Below are 9456 nucleotides of genomic sequence, written 5' to 3'. Positions count from 1 at the left end.
ACTAAAAAGATCGTGGGAGGCTAACACAGGGGCATTCAGGCCAGCTATCTCTAGTACCTGCACTGCAAAGTCACTACTAGTGTGGATGGAACAGCTGTGGGAACAAATTAGAGGTAGAACTTCGAGAGAATCAATCTTGCCGAAAATCCCTCTAATTAAAGAAGCGATAGCATTCCTGGCAGATGCCTCTGTGTATTCGCTATGCCTAGCAGCCAGATCAGCCGGCCTAGTGAACACAGCCCGGCGAGCACTCTGGTTAAAAAACTGGAAAGGGGACGCACAGGCAAAAGCAAAACTTTGTGCGATCCCCTGCCAGGGTGAGTTCCTTTTTGGGAAAACGGATGAACTCCTGAATAAAGCGGGAGAGAGAAAGAAAAGGCTTCCCTAATCAATCTCTTCCATCTTACAGGAGAGCCTTCAGAAGACGCCCCTTTACCAGAAACAAACCGTTTGAGCAAAGGGAGCGATGGGAGACGAAAGATCCAAAACAAAAAGGTGCTTTGTTTAGCGGATCCTATAATCCAAAGCGTAACAAATACCGCTGACCATGAAGTGGGTGGCAGATTAAAATTTTTCTTTCCCAAATGGGAACAAATAACATCTAGCCAATGGATTCTGGACATTATACAATACTGTTTAAAATTGGAGTTTGATCGAATCCCTTGGGATTCTTTTGTAGTACCATCACTAAAAGGACGGGAGCAACAAAGGGCTCTGGAATCAGAGATCCTATCTCTTCTATCTAAAAAGAGTCCTAATAGAGGTTCCCCAGGATCAAGAAGGGAGAGGGTTCTATTCCCCTTTATTCTTGATCAATAAACCAGATGGTTCATTCAGAACCATCATGAATCTCAAAAAATTAAATTATTTTTTGCGTAATCATACTTTTAAAATGGAATCCATTAGTTCTACCATCAAACTTTTGTTCCCTAGATGTGTCATGGCTGGGATAGACCTAAAAGATGCCTACTATCATCTTCCCATACATGCCGAACACCAGCAGTACCTAAGGGTAGCAGTCATCCTGGCAGGACAGGTTCGTCACTTTCAATACGTAGCAATGCCCTTTGGGCTTTCTATGGCTCCCCGCAACTTCACAAAAGTGATATTAGAAGTGATGGCTCATCTACGCCTACGGGACCCTTTGATAATACCCTACCTAGATGATTTTCTAGTAGTAGGAAATTCTATACCTCAATGTAAGATTCTATTATCTAATACGATCTCGTCCCTACAGGAGTTAGGTTGGATCGTCAACAAAAAGTCCAGGCTGAATCCAGAAACCGTTCAAACATTCCTAGGAATCCAGCTAGACTCCGTAAGTCAGAAATGCTTCCTCCCACAGTCAAAAAGAGTGACTATACAATCAAAAGTGTCAGAGGCAATGGAAAACCCACACATGACACTAAGGAAAGCTATGTCCTTACTGGGATCATTATCCTCGTGTATCCCAGCTGTGCCGTGGGCTCAATTTCATACCCATCAATTACAGTATGAAGTATTGTCGGCTCAGGGAAAAGAAGGACATCTGGAAAGTAAACTAACTCTTTCCAGAGACGTCATAGAATCCCTATCCTGGTGGCTAGATATGGAGCACCTTTCAAAGGGTGTACCATGGATAATAGACCCTTCTAAGATAATTACCACCGACGCCAGCCCTATGGGGTGGGGTGCACATATGGAGGATAGTCTGGCCCAAGATACTTGGGATCAGGCAGAATTAACATGTTCTTCCAATTGGAAAGAATTAAGAGCGGTAGAATATGCCTTAAATCATTTTCTTCCACAGATTCAAGGGGGACATGTAAGGGTTTTCTCGGACAATTCCACCACAGTGGCATATGTGAACCGTCAGGGTGGTACACTGTCAGGAAGTCTGATGACCATAGCAGCAGACATCTTCCAGCTAGCAGAGACTCCTCTCGCATCTCTAACAGCCCTACACATCAGAGGTGTAGAAAACATCAAAGCAGACTACCTCAGTCGAAACATGTTACGCCAAGGGGAATGGACCTTAAACAGGACCATATTCAGAATGATAACAAGAACATGGGGTATACCTCAAATAGATCTGTTTGCCACAAGAGACAACAGACAAGTAAAAAGGTTCGCTTCCCTGAACTTCATGGATCATCCAGACATGTTGGACTCTCTTCACCACCCTTGGAAGATCAAACTGGCATACGCCTTTCCTCCAATGTCTCTGATTCCACTAGTGATCAGAAAAATCAGGAGGGAATGAGCAAGAGTAATCCTCATTGCACCCTTTTGGCCAAGAAGACCATGGTTCTCTTGTCTCCAGACCATGTGTCTATGCGACCCATGGATTCTTCCATCAGACAAGGAGCTGCTGTTCCAGGGCCCCTTTTTCCACCCGCAAGGGAAAGGTCTTCACTTGACGGCGTGGAATTTGAGAGGCAACTATTAAGTTCAAGGGGGTTTTCAGTGGAACTAGTAAACACCATTTTACTAAGTAGAAAAAGATCTACCACCCTAATATATAGTAGGGTATGGAATAAATGCTTAAACTTTTATACAGTACCGTTCACTAAGCAAGTTCCGGTGACACCTATTCTAGAATTCTTACAAAAAGGCAGAGAATTGGGGTTATCGGTAAACACCTTAAGAGTTCCGGTCTCAGCATTAGGAGCCCTATATGGATACAATATAGCAGCTAATAGGTGGATCTCCAGATTTATAAAGTCTTGTGAAAGTAGTAACCCGGTCCATATTCCCCGTCTACCTCCGTGGGATTTAAATCTAGTACTGGAGGCCTTAACCGGCTCCCCATTTGAGCCACTAGATTCCATACCTCTAAATGTCCTAACATATAAAGTAGCCCTAACCTCAGCTAGAAGGGTTAGCGACATCCAGGCCCTATCAGTAGACCCACCTTTCTTACTAATATTTCAAGATCGAATAGTCCTAAAACCAGACCCCTCATACCTCCCTAAGGTGGCATCCACCTACCACAGATCACAGGAAATTTTTCTCCCTTCCTTTTTTGATTCCCCTGTAACTCCAGAACAACATAAGTTCCACACCTTAGATGTCAGAAGAGCCATCCTGACCTATATAGAAAGGTTTCAGACATGGAGGCAGAGTAGGGCTCTGTTTGTCTCCTTTCAGGGCCACAAGAAAGGACATGGGGTCACAAAAGCTACCATATCTCGGTGGATCAGAGAAGCTATCTGCTTGGCCTATGCATCAAAAGGCGAGATTCCTCCAGTGGGTATAAAAGCACATTCAACACGAGCCATGGCTTCCTCCTGGGAGGAAAAAAGCAGATGTACCAATCCATTTAATATGTAAGGCCGCAACCTGGTCTACACCTTCTACTTTTTACAACCATTATAGACTTGATCTATCTACATCTTCTGACCTGACCTTTGGTAGAGCTGTTCTTAGTACAGTAATCCCACCCAAATAATGACTCTGAAAATCTCTCATGTGGGGTGCTGTCGTGGCGAAGGGTAAAAAGCCGGATTACTTAGGCTACTTTCACACTAGCGTTAACTGCAATACGTCGCAAATGCGTCGTTTTGCCGAAAATACGCATCCAGCAAAAGTTCTTGCTGGATACGTTTTTTCGTCATAGACTAACATTAGCGTCGCATTTGCGACGCATTGCCAAACGTCGCGTCCGTTTTGCGACGCTTGGGCGTGTGGTAGCGGACCGTCGGGAGCAAAAAACGTTACATGTAACGTTTTTTGCTCCCGACGGTCCGCTTTTTCCGACCGCGCATGCGCGGCCGGAACTCCGCCCCCACCTCCCCGCACCTCACAATGGGGCAGCGGATGCGTGGGAAAAATGCATCCGCTGCCCCCGTTGTGCGGCGGAGACCACGCTAGCGTCGGGAATGTTGGCCCGACGCACAGCGACGGGTTGTTCCCGACGCTAGTGTGAAAGTAGCCTTACCGGTAATGCTGTTTTAATGAGTCCAAGACAGCACCCATTTACTACCCTCCCAAATTTTGCACAATTTCCTTCTTTTAAGCTCACAAATAATGGTTGTATAGAGTTTAAGACAATTTTAATTGCTGATTATGAGTTAACTAGATGGTGGCCCGATTCTAACGCTTCGGGTATTCTAGAATATGTATGTCCACATAGTATATTGCCCAGCCACGTAGTATACAGCACAGCCACGTAGTATACAGCACAGAGCCATGTAGTTTATTGCCCAGTGACGTAGTATACAGCAGAGCCACGTAGTTTATTGCCCAGTGACGTAGTATACAGCACAGAGCCACGTAGTTTGATTGCCCAGCCACGTATGTCGCAGGTTAAAAAAAATAAACATATACTCGCCTTCCGCAGGCGCGTTGTAGTTCTGTCGCCTGTGTGGGGTGCAGGCGGCAGCTTCCGGTTCCAGGGGGTGATGACGTCGTGGTCACGTGACCGTGACGTCATGGCAGGTCCTTTTCGCGTAGGACCTGTGAGGACGTCACGGTCACATGACCGTGACGTCACGGCAGGTCCTTCTCGCGCAGGCCTTGTGATGACGTCGCGGTCACATGACCGTAACGTCATGGCAGGTCCTTCTCCCAGACCATCATTGCCACCGGAACGTGCCGCTTGCATGGACCGGCTGCAGCATCGCGAGGAGCGGGAAAGGCGGCGGAAGGTGAGTGTCACGGAGTGACTGACCCGGTATAAAACGACCCAACCGTAGGTCTGTCACGAACAGCACAACACACAAGGGAACACCGGGGACACAATTACAATGGTGGGCCCTGTCGGTAGGGACTGGGCACCTCCTGCACTGGCCTGCAGATGTGCCCTGATCTTGCTACCGTCCCTATACGGGTTCTTTCAACCCATCGCCGACCAGGATACCTAGTCCCTCACTTGCCCTGCACCTATCCCTAAGTAGGGAACTGGCCGGTGAGAGCACTGGTCCCACCGCTGCACTAATACAACACTGGGTACGGAAATACAGACAAGGTAAAGGAAAGCAACACTTAGCATAATGCTGCAAGGCACAGCACAGCAGGAAGAAACACCAGATTCACTGGACACAGCAGTAGAACAACAGTTCCCAGCAAGCGCCTACTCCCAACATCAGCTGACCCAGCAGCAATGCAATAACACCAGCGGGGTGTGTGTGTGTGTGTGTGTGTGTGTGTGTGTGTGTGTGTGTGTGTGTGTGTCTGCATTAACCACCGATGATCAGAAAGGAAAAAAGGTCTTAAACTGAGGCAAACCAGATCTGCCACAAATCCAAAATTGGATCGTGACTAGTGTTGAGCGATACCTTCCGATACTCAAAGGTATCGGTATCGGATGGTATCGGCCGATATCCGAAAAATATCGGATATCGCCGATACCGATACCCGATACCAATGCAAGTCAATGGGACACAAGTATCGGAAGGTATCCCGGATGGTTCCCAGGGTCTGAAGGAGAGGAAACTCTCCTTCAGGCCCTGGGATCCATATTCATGTAAAAAATAAAGAATTAAAATAAAAAATATGGATATACTCACCTCTCCGGCGGCCCCTAGACCTTACCGATGTAATCGGCAGCCTCCGTTCCTAAGAATGAGGAGTTTAGGACCTTCGATGACGTCGCGGCTTGTGATTGGTCGCGTGACCGCTCATGTGACGGCTCACGCGACCAATCACAAGCCGCGACGTCATCGCAGGTCCTAAACTCCTCATTCTTAGGAACGGAGGCTGCCGGTTACATCGGTAAGGTCCAGGGGCCGCCGCAGAGGTGAGTATATCCATATTTTTTTATTCTAATTCTTTATTTTTTACATGAATATGGATCCCAGGGCCTGAAGGAGAGTCTCCTCTCCTCCAGACCCTGGGAACAATACACTGGGAACTTCCGATTTCGATATCACAAAAATATCGGAACTCGGTATTGGAATTCCGATACAGCAAATATCGGCCGATACCCGATACTTGCGGTATCAGAATGCTCAACACTAATCGTGACAGTACCCCCCTTTCAATGAGGGGCCTCTGGACCCTCAACACTGGACCTCACCAGCAAACAACCTACAGTGAGAACGTCTCAATTCAAATCCAAACATTAGATGTTTTTACTATTGACGCTGCATAGGCTGTAACTGAGTGCGTTACCCATGGCATAACGCAGTCCGTTACCGCCGGCATTAACCCTGTGTGAGCGGTGACTGGAGTGGTGTATGCGGGCGCCAGGCACTGAGTGCGGGGAGTAAGGAGCGGCCATTTTCTTTCGGATTGTGCGCGTCGCTGATGAGTCGTGGCAATGGTCGTGGGCGTTTTGCCACGACCAATCAGCGACTTGGAATCCATGACAGACAGAGGCCGCGACCAATGAATATCCGTGACAGACAGAAAGACAGATGGAAGTGACCCTTACAAAATTATATAGTAGATACTAAAACTTTGCGGTTCCCTTTATACTCTGAAAACTAAACTGAGGAGAAGAGGGGACCGCCTCCTTTTATTCTGTAGGTTTTCTGTTCCTATGGGCGGATCCCTCTCTCTCATGTGGGGTGCTGTTGTGGACTCATTAAAAGAGCATTACCGGTAAGTAATCCGGCTTATTGCCTTCTAGGTAAAATATTTTATAAAGGTAATAGCTATTGCCATACGATCAATATGAGGACAGAGACCCCAGTGAACCCGTCTTCCTACAGATTGTTCATCCAGCAAGTTGCCATGGCTTGAGATCTGGTAATACCAAATATGTAAGGCGATTCGGCTCTCCTGGGATATTCATGCGCTCAGAGATGTAAGTGGTGAAAGCATCCAGCGCTGACAGTGATAAATACACTGTTTGTACATGTTGCCTAAATCAGTCTAAGGTCACATTTACATCTGGTTTAGCTTACAGATACTGATTTAAAATACTGAACATGTCCTGAAGGTGCGACGTCTCATCCTACCGACCTTCCTCTTATACAGAGTGAGGAGACAGCACGGAGCAGTGGTACCGAGTTGTCAGTCATTTATTCACGCTGATTTAAAAACCTCAGTAAAGTATACAGGCCCCAAAGCAGTGTGGACTCTGTGTATAACATGTCACTAAACCTTCTGAAAAGGTACCAATTCTAGGAGAGCATCTCCATACTCTGGTGTCCAAGGGAAAGCTTCACAACTATCTACCAACAAAGTCTAAATTCATATGGGACAATAGAGGTACAGTAGTACCTCAGTTCTATGTGGCCTATTACCTCTGTACAGCTAGGAGCTGTAATACAGACGTGTGCAGTATCTTCTCTCATCACAGAATTGGACGGATGATCAAACCACACTCTGAGCCAATTCTCTCAGATGAGGAAAAATGTCTAACTACTCCATTCTGTAGAAATGGGATTGCACTCGGATGTTGTCTGACTGCAGTCTGATGGCTTCCACAGACTTGCATGGCCAACTGTATCACAATCACAGCATGCCTGATTTTTTTTTTTTTCCCCCTTGAACAGTTTTTTTCCAAGGAAAAATAAAATATCTTAATTTACATGGCTCCAGTGTGATCCGATGTTTTGTCGATTACACTCAGACCGAAGATACGATTATGTGCACGAGCCTCAAAGAGAACCAGGTCCAGATAACTGTTCCTTGGACAAGTGTAGTAATGCAGAAGATTGCCGCTCTGGAGTATGGCTGAATATCCAGTACACTGACAGGAAAACAATGAGTACAATACAGTGCCTTGCGAAAGTATTCGGCCCCTTGGAACTTTTCAACCGTTTCCCACATATCATGCTTCAAACATGAAGATACTAAATGTAAATTTTTGGTGAAGAATCAACAACAAAGTTGAACGAAATTTATTGGTTATTTTACATTTTTGTGGAAAATCAAAAACTGGAAAGTGGAGTGTGCAATATTATTTGGCCACTTTACTTTCCGTGCAGCAACTCACTCCAGAAGTTCCTTGTGGATCTCTGAATGATCCAATGTTGTCCTAAATGCTTAATGATGATAAATATAATCCACCTGTGTGTAATCAAATCTCCGTAATAAATGCACCTGCTCTGTGATAGTGTCAGGGTTCTGTTTGAAGCACAGAGCGCATCATGAAGACCAAGGAACACAACAGTCAGGTCCGTGATACTGTTGTGGAGAAGTTTAAAGCCGGATTTGGATACAAAATGATTTCCAAAACTTTAAACATCCCAAGGAGCACTTTGCAAGCGATCATATTGAAACTGAAGGAGTATCATACCACTGGAAATCTACCAAGACCCAGTCGTCCCGCTAAACTTTCCTCTCAAACAAGGAGAAGACTGATCAGAGATGCAGCCAAGAGGCCCATGATCACTCTGGATGAACTGCAGCGATCTACAGCTGAGGTGGGACAGTCTGTCCATAGGACAACAATCAGTCGTACACTGCACAAATCTGGCCTTTATGGAAGAGTTGCAAGAAGAAAGCCATTTCTCAAAGATATCCATAAAAAGTGGTGTTTAAAGTTTGTAACAAGCCACCTGGGAGACCCACCAAACATGTGGAAGAAGGTGCTCTGGTCAAATGAAGCCAAAATCGAACTTTTTGGCAACAATGCCAAACGATATGTTTGGCGTAAAGGCAACACAGCTCATCACCCTAACACACTATCAAACATGGTGGTGGCAGCATCATAGTTTTGGCCTGCTTTTCTTCAGCAGGGACAGGGAAGATGGATGGATGAATCCAATCGAGAATCTGTGGAAAGAGCTGAAAACTGCTGTTCACAAACGATCTCCATCAAACCTCACTGAGCTCCTCGATGTACAGAACTGATAGAGACATACCCCAAGCGACATGCAGCTGTAATCGCAGCAAAAGGTGGCACAACAAAGTTAAGTTAAAGGGGCTGAATAATATTGCACGCCCCACTTCTCAGTTTTTAAATTTCCACAAATTTACAATAAGCAATAAAATTTGTTTAACTTCACAATTGTGTTCCACTAGTTGTTGATTCTTCACCAAAAATGTACATTTGGTACCTTTATGTTTGAATTATGAAATGTGGGAAAAGGTTGAAAAGTTCAAGGGGGCCAAATACTTTCGCAAGGCACTGTAAATGTGGGGCAAATTAATGTGTATTGTCCAAGTGGGAAATCATTGTGTGTCAATAAAACTCTTAACATTCACTGTATCATGGCCAGCGGTGCTGCGTCCTAACACCCTGTGTATGCTGCAGTAGTGAGGCACCACAATGGGCGCAGTTTCTCTACTATTTAGGAACAAGCAGTCGTTTTGTTAATCAGTTCATTAGTTGCAGTGCGAGGCTGGTGCTGTGACTATGGCAGCTGATGAGTTCCTATGTCAGCTTCTCACCCTCCTGCTGCTCATTGATCTTTCATTTCTCTCTATGCATAGTAATAGGGAAAAAAATAGCAGTGAAGCAGCAGCTGGAGAAGCCAACATATCAGGAATATTTCATGGATTCATACTCCAGACTCTGCACTGCAAGGAAAGAACAGTGAGCGGTCCGGCGACTGACAGCTGTCTGTATGCACGCAAAGA

This window comes from Ranitomeya variabilis, chromosome 4 (assembly GCF_051348905.1).
Source record: "Ranitomeya variabilis isolate aRanVar5 chromosome 4, aRanVar5.hap1, whole genome shotgun sequence".
NCBI lineage: Eukaryota > Metazoa > Chordata > Amphibia > Anura > Dendrobatidae > Ranitomeya > Ranitomeya variabilis.
Note: the sequence above shows the minus strand (reverse complement) of the source record.